This window comes from Motacilla alba, chromosome Z (genome assembly GCF_015832195.1).
Source record: "Motacilla alba alba isolate MOTALB_02 chromosome Z, Motacilla_alba_V1.0_pri, whole genome shotgun sequence".
NCBI classification, from domain to species: domain Eukaryota; kingdom Metazoa; phylum Chordata; class Aves; order Passeriformes; family Motacillidae; genus Motacilla; species Motacilla alba.
In genome coordinates this window covers 4104928-4119064 of record NC_052046.1, presented here as the reverse complement: position 1 = coordinate 4119064, position 14137 = coordinate 4104928, and the positions used below count along the sequence as shown (strand labels likewise).

Below are 14137 nucleotides of genomic sequence, written 5' to 3'. Positions count from 1 at the left end.
AAGCTGGCCCTGGAATTTTAGACTTGCTGTAATAGACATCCTACAAAGAGTAGCTTTAACATTTTAAGGACATGGAAAGGAATATAATATCTTAACATCTAAATACTTCAGAGGCTGAAGTTAATCAGGAAGAAGAGAGCTTCTAGATCCAGAAAACAGCAGGTAATTTGGAGACAAACCAATGGGAAATAATGAGCTATCTCAAGGGACAATAGTGACCCTTGTGCTTTCTCTTACTTTCACTTTATGCAGTAATCACTGAAAAACTCCTGAGGCAGTTTTATGTGATTGTGTGAATCTGGAGAGAGGTATTTTGAGCTTTTGACACTACTACTAGCTCTCTGTCCTTTGATTATGACCAACATCTTTTCTGCTTCTGTTTCCAAACCTGCAAAGAAACCAAAGCAACACCAGCATGGACAGGAAGCTCTGAGATTTATGGGATTGCTACATAAGATTTGGCTGTGAATGCATTCCTTAACTGTCAATCTAAAATCAAGTTAGTAAAACCATGAAATTTTTAAGAACAAACTTAACCAATCCCTTCAACATGAAATTATGTGCAGGAAAGGATCCAGGAGGCATGAGATCAGACATTTTGCACGAGACATTCAAGTTTGTGATAGAGATCAAAAGACTACAAAGAACAATGACAAAAATGTGAAATGAGGCCTCTCATCCTCTTCCTGCTCTCTCAGTACGAACTTGGCTGGAAGCTGACATCTGCCAAAAGCACATTCATATGGCTTGACACAAGTACACGCTACATTATATGGTGATATATTAACAGCAGGCACAGTTGCCAGACATGTTTGGGGGTGAAAGAAAGGTAGCACTTCAGGCACTAAAAGAGGTGATTTATTACAGCATTAGTGTGCCACTGAAAAGGTCAGAAAGCTCCAAAACACATACAAAAAGTTTTAGAGGGTTGATTGTGATTTCACAGAGAAAACCAACATTATCCTATTCAGTCTTCTATCCTCAGAGTGAATAAGAAATATTAAAGCTCTTAATATGAGCAACATGAAAAGACTTGACAATGTTGTTTTGGTTTTGTTTTTTTTCCCTACAGCTGGAAGGAGATGACTCATGACCCAGGAGCACTTAGGCCCCAGAATAGGCTGAGTTTCAGTCTTTCATTCTTCTGGGCTAAACTTTTGTGTATTTTGTAAAGCAGTCTCTGCCCCTGGTGTCATTTATTCTGGGGTGAACCAGCTGTCTCAGGGGTTTATGGTGCTATACATCACCTTCACTTGATGGCTGACAGAAGCCCTATTTTGTGACCCTAGACCTTTCCATGAAAAACCAGCAGCAGGTAAAAAACCCCAACCAAATAACCGACTGACCAAGCCAAACTGAAACAACCTTCCAAATCTTCCCCCTCTCCCCAAACAACCCAAACAAACACAGTGTACTTATACAAGTCTTGGCATTTATATCATAGGCAAAATTCTACTCAGGATTTCTGAAATTTAATTTGGAGCACAATATATTGGGGTGAGATAGATGAATAAAAACATTTTTGAGCTTTGAAAAAAAATCCTTAGAATCAAAATTAATTTCTTGTTCATAAAAGGCCATAAAAGACATATCTATCTATCTATCTATCTATCTATCTATCTATCTATCTATCTATCTATCGCCATCTCTGGATTTTCCTAATTACTGCGGAAATTTGTTCTATAATCAGATCTCCTTAACAAAAACAATTTTGCTCCATGGTCAGGAGATTTACTTCATCTGCTCTATTTTTGGACTAGGATTTATGTTTTCCCATTCTCTACAGTAATTATAACGCTGAAATTTTGTCTTGGTGGTGCAGAGGCATCATAACTCATCTCCCTAAAAAACATAACTTAGAAGCTGAAAACCACAGAGAAACTTTTTTAATACCCTGATAGGCTTATGACAACCTTAAGCACAAAAAACCCACACATCTTCAGGTTACTACAGCAGGAAATGTTCCCTTAAGTATATATATATATATATATATATATACACACACACACATATATATATATACACATACATATATATACATATATATATATATATATATATATATTTCAAAAAAGCACTTAGGAGGACTCTTAGGGGCCCAGTGAGTAAAATGATATTGATTGAAGTACTCTGCATGCTAACAGTGTGAGGACATTGTGTTATGCTGATTCAGAAATGACTCAGCTCAGTTACCAGAAAAGGGAGGGGAGAATCAGGTCTTTTCAAAGGTACAATGATATAGATGTGACAGAGTGACTCATCCGTCATCAGTGTTTTAGTCAGCAAAGTCTTTGGCTGAATGGCAAGTATTTATAACTGGAAAATAAAGTCACTCAATCAAAAGGAAGTAAGCAAAAAAGATCTGGATATTAAGCCTGGTTTTTAGCATCTATGAGGTCACTGCATTCCCTAACCTGAACAACATTTTAGTGCCAAATCAAATCCATGGAACAATCTTTTTGCATTTCTCTCTTTTTCTGATTCAGAGAATATATATTCTGCATCACTCACCTAAGCACAGAATGAATAATCTCTGTCCATTTTCTTGTGAAAATATATGTTTTCTTCTGCAGTATGTCTTTCACTAGAGGTTTTACTTCAGTTTTACATGGCATGCATGGTAGAGTTTGAAACTTTTTCCTTTGAGAGATCCTTGCATAAAAATTTTGAAGAATAAAAATTAGGATACACAGAAATTACTCTGAGCATCTCCAGTGACATTAGCTGGCATTTCATGTAAGTTTTTACTCGTGCAATGCTTTTTCCATAATTTTCTTCAGCAGGAGTATTTAAATATCATCAAAATAAACCATAATGAGTGAAATTGTGACCTGAGATCAGTGGCAAATCTTTCTATTTAGGCTGAAATTTCTCTTTTATCTACATATAACTGCGGTTATTTGCCTTTACATTTTGCAAATGTATACGCTTGTCACCTATAACTTTCCTTTGGTGCATGTATGATTTTATGGCTCAAAATATAGATGTTTTTATACAGGGGGAATGAAAGAAAGAAAGAAAATATATTAAACACAGCTTTCTGTTTGAATTTTCTTCTTAGTAAAAAAAAAAAAAAATCAACTCCTGATTATTTTAAAAATTGAAAAATATCTTTTCTTGCAAAGAAAAACATTTTTATAAACACTCAGATGTAGAATTCATCTAATTCCTTTAGCCAAGACATAAAAAAAAAGATGGGATCTTCAAATTTGTGCATAGGTAGAACCCAAGCAAATATAGAGTATATGGACCATTTTTAAATTATTTGCTGTCAATTACAAATTAATTAATTTCACTTAATGACCAAACAGCAAGAGCTGTCAGTAGCATTTGGGAGGCTTTTATTCTCAGATATGTAATTCAGTAGATTTTATATTTCCTCAGGAGTTTTCTAACAATGAGAGAATTGATACAAATATATATATATAGAGAGAGATAGATAAATAGATACAGAGAGATAGAGGAGGGTTGAGAGAGAGAGAAAGAGAAAGACAGAGATGCACCAGTATTTTCTGAGGGAAAAAATAAAAGATACCTATAAAATGGCTTTACATTCCAGTTTCTCATCAGAGTGATGCAACTTAGATGCCTCACCCTGTAGGAGCTAAGGAGAGTGGTCGCAGCACCAGTGGCTGTTCATGTGAATTTGCCTTATTTTCTGTGTGATAAATCTACCACTTCAAAAGCATTTTGCAAATTCTTCTCCTTACTCTGACATAACTTTTGAAAAATAACTTCATGTGAGATCTTTAAATGCTTTTAAAATTGTAAAAGATGTCTGTAAAGCAGACACAAAATGTCAAGAAAGCAGAAATAATGCAAAAAAATCAAATAATAGAAGTGAATTAAACAAAATTCTAGTTACCATCAGAACATCAAAATGTATAATTTCATAGGGAATGTTCATTGCTACCTCTAATAATATATGCTTTTGAAGTAGAAACTGGAGCACTTACTTTACTTTAAAGGCAATGAGGCTATTTGTATGGTTAAAGACAGAATTATGCTCATGTGAATTGCCAAAATTGGGTATAATCTGCTAATTTGCAAAAATTTAGCAATCCTCAGTGAATTCCCTTAGTATAATTTTAAGTTAGCAAAAAGGTGTAAGGTTGAAAATCAAATCAAGCCAAACCAAAACCTGTTCTGGGAGATTTAGATATTTAGAGACACTGTTGCTAAAACTACATATTTAAAGAATAAATAGTGAAACCTGTGAAATACATTTGTGACTTTAAAAAAATTTATATATTAAATAAATAAATATTTTGAGAAACAAAACTTTTGAAGAAACTAAATATGCTACATGACTTGCATGTCATCTTGGTAATTGGTTAATATGTTGGCACAGTTGACACTCTGGTTTTTTAACTTTTTTATTGATGCTAAAACAATATAGATAAAATATGAAAGAAAACAGACCTTTGTAAAGTCCCTGAGAACTTACAGCTCAGGAAGACTTCTCTGTGACGGTCTCTGAACTGGTGTGTGGAGACCAGTGATCCCTCAGGGCATTTTTTGAAGAGCTAAATCCAGTATGGTAGAAGGAAAAGATAAATTTACCTCCCACATATGGGTTTCCTTTTTACCTAGGTCAAAAACAAGTGCTTATGCAGCTGTACAGAGGATAGTTTTGCCTCCTTGGCAGTTTCAACGCTCTCAACTAAACAACTCCTTGTTTTTTAACCATAGCAAAGGTCAGAAAAACAGAAGGTCTTACAAACCAGAGAGATAAATAACCCAGGGACTGGGATGAAGAGGGAAGCTTTATTATTACCTTAAAGACTTCTAGCTCACGGTTCATAGGGAAGCCAAGCAACAAGTAGTAAAAAGCATGAAATGTTTATGCATGTCTGTGGAATCCAGTCATTCTCCTCTGTCTTTCTACCTTCCTCTAATTTACTGTTCTAATCAACAGACCTATTTTCTGCCCTCTTGGATACCCCCATCCCCCTGATGAGGTTGGCGTAAATAACAAACAGCTCCAGCCCTTGGCTTCGCCAATATGAAACACTAGATACAAAATGAGTTACTGTAAATAACACAGGGACTGATGCCGTAAAGCTGTCACCTTTACCTCCAGGATTTTCCTTCCTAATAGACCTACACGCTTCCCTGTTATCATCCACAGTAATTTTTTTTTTAAAAAAGCTGAAGCTGCTATTAGTGAGATAGAAAATCATTTAGGGGCAGCAAGCAAAGGCATGTTTCCTTAATAAACAGCAGGGTCAGCAATAACCATTAGGAATTTTGAAGTTATTTCTCAGAAAGGGAGGTTCTGATTCTGCACTCTTTGGCTTTGATGATAAAACTCCTGAGTTTTGGGGAGCTGGGAAGGATCTGACCAAACTCTTTAATAAAGATTTGTAGGCCATTGAAATGCTGAAGTAATGATATTACAAGCTACAGCAGGGGATTTATTTATTTTAGGTGGCTGTATCTCTGCTGCCACCCTACCTGTTCTTTTAAATTACAGCTTGAGTCTAATTTCCCAGCTATAAATAACAGCAAAATAAAGCAAATCAAGTATGCAGTACATTCCAAATACGTACAGCATAGCAGCTTGAAGCTGACATTTGGCTTATTAAGGAGGAAATCTGATGATTTTTGAGGTCTGTTTGCACAAAACAGTCAAAAGATCAAAAATGTCATGATGTAGTGCAATACTATGAATCTATTACATACAAATGCAAATGTTTCAATGGGTGAGTTGGTACTGCTTTATGAGGTCTTTTTGGTCCTTTTTTTCCTATTTTAAAAAAAATATTTATTGTCACACTGAAATTCCTGCTTATACTACAGAGAGACGCTGCAATTCTAGTTTTTGCCTACATATAGACATCTGTGTTCAGTCCTAGAGCTGAATGACATTCAAATTTATTTTCTGTCTTCTGGTCTCCATCTGATGTTCACTGAAGCCAGTTTAAAGTGGTCCTTGGGTCATATGCACCGTCCTAAAGTGAACAGTCATTTCAGCAGCTAGGGTGCAGATGTTTGATAAGGCAGGTGTTTGTGGCCAATTTAGGCAGAATGAACATTCCAAATGTCACAGCTGCCTGCAAGTGCCAGGTTTTGACTGGAGAATCTGCAGCAGGTAACTTCACGTTTGGAGCAGGTGCAGCAGCTTGCACACAATATTTAGAATTTAGTTGCATGAGCCATCTGAGCACAACAAACATTACAGCAACACCCTGAAGCTCAGAGCGCTGCCAAAAACTGAGAATCACCATATGGCCCTGCACCAATGGCTGGGCCATTTCTGGGAAAAAACACTTTACAGATTGAGCTCCGGTAATAAAGTTTATGTCTCTCATTATAATAGACTTGTGATGAGAGTGCACTGACTCAGAGGTTACAAAAACTTTAAACCACCAATCCTGCTCTGATCTTCACCTTTACCCAAACTAATTGCTCAAAAGTCTATTCAAGCTTCTTCTGTGGATAAAATTTAATTCAGAATTTTGTAGCTCATTTTATTCAAGGATGTCATCACGCTTCCCTTCCATTTCAGCAACATTCTCTTGTGATTTTTTAATGCCCTGAAGAAGTCACAAAGAAACTGCATCCTAGACCCCAGCAAGGAGCTGAATTTCCACTGCTTACCTAGGAATTAATACTACCTCACAGTTCTTCAGAAGAGCTGTTGTTTTTTTTCCCAAATTTTACCAATGTAGTGCTCAGGTCACATTAAACAGCCATCTATACAAAAGAGGAGTACAAGTAGGAAACAAGTCTACTTTCTTACCCCTTACCACAATTCCATGCATTCCATGAAACTGCGGACGACAACAGCTTGAGTTTCACCCAGAATCAAATGAAAAAACTTCACTTATTTTAACTGCTCTTAAAATGACTATTGCTAAAGTAACTATGTGAGAGGAACATTGCATATAAGTAACTGAAAGAGAAGGAGTGCTGTTTATCTTTTCTCTATGTATTTTTTTTTTTTTTTTACATTTGAGAAATGTAGACAAAACTAAGCATTCCATTAATTATCTGGAGTTTTTCCTTAGCATAAATCTTGTGGTTGAATTTGCACTGTGTGCAATGATGAATACTGAATAAGCAGCCAGTGGCATAGTCCAACAATAAATCATGGTTTAACCTGCCCAATTTTGCATTTCATACAGAAATGTTAAACACAGGGTGAAAAATTATGATTATGCACACAGTCATGCACATAATTGTTTATAGAGACACGCATGAACATATAAACACACACACATGTACATTTATATTCCTAAGCTGCAGATCATTTATTTCTGCACTGCCTTAATGCCCTATTTGAACCTCTATCTCCCAACCTCATTTAACTCGTGATATTCAGTTGGATCAAAGGGACACAATGAAAATCTATTCATGCACAACTTAAAAAACACCAACTTTGTTTAGTGACAGTACTGCTACAAAAATCTATACTGTGTGCCTAAAAGTAATATTTAAATACATTTTTTGAGGCACCACAGGTAAACAAACACATCTTCCTTTAGGTTTCTGTAGAACATACAAATTGTACACTGAATGCAACCAGAAATCCATTATAATTTTTGTGACACACTCTTTTTCTGTTAAGTGGGCAGCACGTATATCACATGCAATCAGTTTAATTTGCTTATTATATTTCCTGATTAAAAAAAAAAAGACAGGGTTTGAGCAAAAATATTCATAAAAGTCAAAGATTATGAAATTACATTTTAAGTTACATCAAGTAGAAACTTTTTTTTTTTTTTCCTGATTAACTGGGAAAGTGTAAAATTAACATTTTAGCTTCTGGCAATATTTATATCGGAAATATGTTGATTACTGTGAACCATAATATATAACCTGAAAATATGGTGAATTAGATCAAATTAAAGATTCTTGTATTTGGAATATTTACAGAGTTTTGGGTAGAATGTATTAATTAACCCTGAAATTTCACCGAATACACAAAGATGTAAATCTCACATTCAAATACCATCTGCTGCCACTTGTTCATATTCATACAAGAGGTGCTCTGAAGTCTTACTTCATGAGTCCTTTGTGGAACTAATTAAAAAGCTTTCAAGACAACTGTGTTTCATATTTAAAGTAGACATATTTTTAGTACTCTAGGCCTTGAAAAGTGACATACCACTTTTATTTCAGCCTCAGGCACAGTGCAGGTGAGTTGTCTGTAATTCTGCTTTGTTTTAATGGTGACACTGATATAGCTGTATATGTCAGCAACCAAAGAATAAAATAAATTTTTTAAATCTGAAATTACAGGACTCGCCAGGGCAGCTTGTTGCTAGCAAATAATAAAAGACTCTAAGTCAATACGATTTATTTTCTTTGAGTGATGTTTCATGGCAATAATGGCTATAAACAGTGGCAGTTGAGAGTTGACATCTTGTGCACCATTAAGTTTCACAGAATCAAAGCATCAAAGAATGGTTTTGGTTGAAAGGGACCTTAAAGCCAAATGAGTTCCACATCCTGCCACTGCCTTCCACTATCCCAGGTTGCTCCAAGCCCTGTTCAACCTGGCCTTGGACATTATCAGGGATAGCACAGGCACAGCTGTTCTGGGCACCCTGTGCAAGTGACCCAGCATATTCATCATGAAAAGAATTCTTTGAAAGTACTGCTCTGAATTAACTCTTTCTCTTACAAATTATTAGTCCTCATCCTTTAGCTACAGGCTCAGCCAAAATTCACCTTTTCCTATAAATCTCCTTTAAGAAATCCCCTCTCAGAAATGCCTCAAAAAGGTCTTCCCAGAGTCTTTAGCTCTTGGATCTGAAGAACCCCAGCTCCCAGCCTCTCTACATAGCAGAGGTGCTCCAAACTTTTGGTTTATTCACCGAAGACTAGGAAGCATTCTGAAAAATCTCTGCTGAGTTTATAGTACAAGACAGATGGTCAGAAGAGATTTTCTTAAACTTGGAGGAGACTGCTGTTGCAGTGACATATATAAACATATATTAAAAATAATTGACAACAATCTTTATATCTGTCACAAAATAAAAGATGCCCTAGTTACATTACTCAACAATTGCTGAATCATGTCTTGGAATTTCTACTCTCTCCAGTGGACGTAAAAACCTTTAGATCACGCTGGCTGTAAACAACTATTTTTTACATGCTTAAGTTACGTGAATTTCACATAGGGAAAATCCTGTGCAAAAAGCCATGTATCTTGTTTCTTTCAATTCTTAACATTTTAAATATTCCCATATTGCCAGCCCAAGAAATTACCTAAGTGCAACAGATAAATGGCTGCTGGAATATGGCCACTGTTTATTATGCTTAGCCTTAAATTCTCCTTTTTGTCTTTTTTCCTCTTTCATTCACTTGTTAAGCCTTCTCCTTTATTTAGGCTATTTAGGAAGACCTGTCCTAGATAAAATTTGCCATAAATATTCATCTTTAGAGAGGCTTTTTATTGTCTGAGGAAATTGGAAAAGGAGAAACAAACAAACAAAAAAAACCAAACCCAAACCCCAAAGAAACCCATGAAGAAAGTGCACATATATGTATTATGTATAAGAAACAACCAATATTAGTTTAAAAGAATGAAATGTCCTACACTATGATGGAGGCTTTAGAGTTAATAGTAGTGAAATGAGACAGAATTTTAACTCTATCAAATTGTTTTCTGCAAAATAGAGGTACAGCTGCTGCCAGCACTAATGGATGTGTTCAAGATGAAAAGGACAAAAACTCTTAAAACTGAAGAGAACCTTAATGGAAAAAAAATAGTTAAAAGCTGTCAACACAAAACTGAAGCTTTGGGAAAAAAATACATTTTAAGTATTTTTCACTCTCATTCTTGCTGAAATAATTAAATTATTTCTCCTCTACTTATCAGACCTAAGCAACTTTCGCGTAAACCTGTGGTACAAACTGATTGGATTTTGGATCAATTCTGTATGTTGGCAAGACCTAATCCTACTAAGACTCTCTGCTACAGATGTTACATTCAGAGAAACTGAAAAATTATTTATTTATTAAAGTATTCAAGCGTATATTTAAGATTTTTTTTTTTTCAGTAGGATTCTAGCCTACATGAATGTGTTTGGAGTATCTGCTCTGAGTTGTGGAGAATTCGTCCCATAGGAAAATTTACAAGACTGTTTTGAATCACTGAGAAAAGATCATAGCAGAGTTTATTTTAAAGTCATAATTTTCAAGTATTAAATACTTTACTGGGGAAGATTTGAAGATGTGTACAGTGAAGATAATAATTCAGTCTTTTAGGGTGAATTTGGTATTTAAAATGTTTTTTCTTGTGAAAGTTTTTTCTCTTTTTTCATTGCTGAAGCATTTTGAGGCAACATGCACTAATTTTGTAGATAAATCTTTTCTTAGCTCCCATTACTAAATGATGCCATTTTACTCAGCATGACATATGAATTAAATAACAAGATGTAATTTCAGAAAGAATACTTGGCATCATCAGATCTGATAGCACTGTGCCTCTTGAAGCATTTATAGAAGATAGGTGTGTTATCCTGAGAGTGATTGCTTTTCCTACTTCAGTTTATTCATGCTCTCATCAACACTGAAACACATTTTAAAATAAAGAAATCGCTGAATTAAGAAATTATATCTCTGCATGTTATTTTGTTCTTATTTCTAAAGTAATTCATAACATGGATGTTTACAAGACTATTATTTCACATGTTTATAATAATTTTCATGGTAAAACCACTTCAGAAATGCTGGATACCGTGATATACAAATTCACAGGTAAAGAAGGATACAGACATATTATTGGTTTATTGGCCACTTGATCAGGTAGTGAACTTGGAGGGGTGACTTAATGTCAGTAGCAAACACACTCCAGAGTACACAGATCTCTGCAATGTTGTGATTTACCTGTTCAATGACATGCAGCTTTTTATTATTTCAATAGAATGGCTGGACCAGTGATTTCTGACAATTCAAGGAACACATAGGAGTCTTTAAATGCTGTGAGGTGAATGATGTCTCATGCAGAACATACATAGGATTGTGTTTATCCAGATACCTGGAATAGCTTTCCAGTGGGCATCATGAAGAGGATAAAGAAATACACATTTTTCGCTGCCTGCTAAGCAAATTGCCCGCTGATTTCATGATTGTGCAAATGTGTATATTGTTTATATGATCCTTCTTCATTAAAAACATTTGCTGTCCAGGAAAGGAACTAGATGACTCTAAAATTGTCAGATTACCACTCTTAACAAGAGTTTTAAAATCAAACCTGCTTTTTTCTTCAGGAAGCCTACTACCACAAAATACGACAACACAGAGAAAATTTCAAGTAATAGGCTGGATTTCACATGGAACCCATGATGATATAACATATTTTTAATCCAAACCATATTGTAGCATACATCATAAATCCAGGGTTTCCCTGAGTTTTATGTATCAAAGTTCATATGCAAGATCTTGTGGCCATAAATCTAGTTGTGAAAGTTATGTTTCAATTTTAAATTTGCCTTTAAGATCATCAATGATAAATAAATGACAAAATCTGTGACAACAAGGCATGTCTTTTGACAAATATCCTCAATATTTAAAATAGCAATACAAGATGACATATGCCAATGAAAATTCATTTTACCCGCCGTCATTACTATCCCATGATATAGGACATCAGTCAATGGAAAATAAAAAAATAAAAAAATAAAAAAAGATATATAGAACCATTTCACATTGATCCAATTGATTGGCATGTATAGAATCGTTGACCACACTGTGTTTGATGGGTCAGCATTTGTCTGCCTGACAGTTTTACTGTGTGTGCTATCAGTGTGATTGGACCCCAGGGCTGTCTGAATTACAGAGAACATGGTGTGCTGTACTGGGAGGAGAAGACCAAACTGGAAAATAATGCAACTCACAAACAAACTAAGGGAGTGCTTTCCCTGTGTATTAGCAGCTCAGCATATGCAAAGATAGATGGCACGTGTCTTGGATAAGTGCCCAAGCTGAAAATATGCCATTCTAGATTTCTCATAGCATAAACTGTGAAGTGCAAGTAAATGAAGAAATAAGAGTCACGGCGTGCAAATGCACTCCAGCACAAATAATGATTTCTGTTCCTAATGATCTGTTTGGGAAAGGTTGCAACACCAGGTTGTTGGCTGCTAGATCAGGCAAAGCAGGATCTGGGCTTGGGAATATCAGCCCTGTTCAGTGTGCTGCACAGAGCCGAGATTCCTTTCCTCCCTCTTCCTCAAGAATGCATGTATTTCCCCTTTCTGAGTGGACAAAACAGACACATCCCTTCTGTGCTCAGCAAAGAACACTACTCTCTGTAAGGTGATTTACTTTACATTTTCTGCCCTGGTACTTCTCACTGTGTAATTATAGTCTGTCCCTGTCTTAGCACGTTATTAGTCTGGGTTAGTGATGCTCCTTCAGAATACCTCAGAAGGAAAAAAATAGTGTGAAAGATTCATGAGATTATGGAGAGAAAATTTTACAAAACTATTCCTGCCTTCTCTCTCTAGGTTTTGATGTGATTGTTGCAAAGTGCAATGCAATTAGAAACTGCATGACCATTTTTATTACAAGGCAAGCTATGCAACATCAAAGAAGTAAAATCATCATTCCCACTGAGCTATACAAGCTGAGGATAATTGCAGAGTTTTAGTGGCCGAGACTTGAAAATGTGAGCAAATACCTCCATACACATCACAAGAAGCTAAAACCATAATAACATACCTAAAAGACACCAGTTTCTGCAATACAAAGACATCACTGATTATGAGGATGAGAGGATGAGAGGTTAAATGACTCAAAACAGGGAGATTTCGACTCATCTGCAGTATCATACAATTTTAACAATGTAACATGTCTTTCAAAAATTAGTCTGCAAAGAACATTTGTAAAAGGCACATTTTATTTTAAATAAATATATATATTTGCTATTTAGTGCAGATGTGAGAGTTAAAAGATCATTTAAAGACTATTGTAAGATTTTTCCCAGCTCCTTCCCTTAAAGACTACTGTGAAGATAAACAGCACATTTCTCTTGAGAGCTGTAAAACCAACAGACAAGTTTTCCTTGATATGCCTTCATTTTGCTCTCTCTCCTACAAGAAAAGCGAGTAGCATTTTTTTATTGTTAATTTAGGTTAAGAATCTTCACTGTAAGAAATATATCCAAAGAGAGCACCCTGGTCTAGTGGAAGGTGTCCCTGCCTATGGCAGAGGAGTTGGACCTAAATGATTTTTAAGTTTTCATCCAACCCAGGTCATTCTGTGGTTCTATGATTTTATGATCACAGATGATTTATAGCAACAAACCTATTGGCTAAGACAACCTCTATTCCTGAAGATTCATTGGCAGTGTTTGGATATGATATAGCAGATATCTGGATCTGTATTGCCTATTCAGAAAATATTTAGAATTATGAATTCATATAATTATTCTGTATGGAAAATGTGTCAGAAGAATTCAAGATCAGAATACTGTTCAAAACAGTGTCATTTTATAATTATACTCATTTTGTGGACAGCTGGTTACAAATCATGTAGTCTAGTTCCCAAGTATTGCTCTAGACTCTTGTAGATGTGTCCCTTTAACAAATATTGTGATAATTCCTGTTACAAATGTGTTGCAGTTACACAAGGTACAGCTGACAACAAAGCTGGAGAAATAATGACTCTGGGAAAGTTAAAACCACATTTAAATGTTGCCAGCTGAAGGTACTCACTTCTACATCACATATAAAGATAAGACATTTCAAAAGAAAATTGTAATTAAAAAGACATATAAATAATTTAGGAGCACGGAGATAACAGATGCTGCTGAGACACTGGTTCAATAGATCTGCATGCTGAAAATACATCACTGAAGTCTTCATCAGCAAAGAACAGGGTCTGCAGAGCTGCTCTCAGGCACCAGGAGCTTACAGCTGTCCACAGCTATGGTCTGGGCCAAAGGGTCCCAGATACCAGTCACTAGGTTAATGAGCTCCGTGCCACTTACTCGTGCCAGAAGGTAATGCATTCCTGTCAGCAAGCTAAATTATCAATGAGGAGATAAAATAGCAAGTGGGAAGTGCAATATCAGCCTCTTTGTGCCCAAAAAAAAACAGAGCAAGAAATGGTTTCAGGTCCCTATACAAAAATCGAATATTTACATCAGGTCTGAGCTTCTGCCACACTGTTAAAATGA

General features: G+C 35.6%; 1 protein-coding gene across 2 annotated transcripts in view; it reads right to left on the bottom strand.

The window, feature by feature from the left end:
• RIT2 (Ras like without CAAX 2) overlaps positions 1–14137 on the bottom strand; it is a 175695-nt gene that overhangs the window by 135010 nt on the left and 26548 nt on the right. The window lies entirely within an intron of this gene.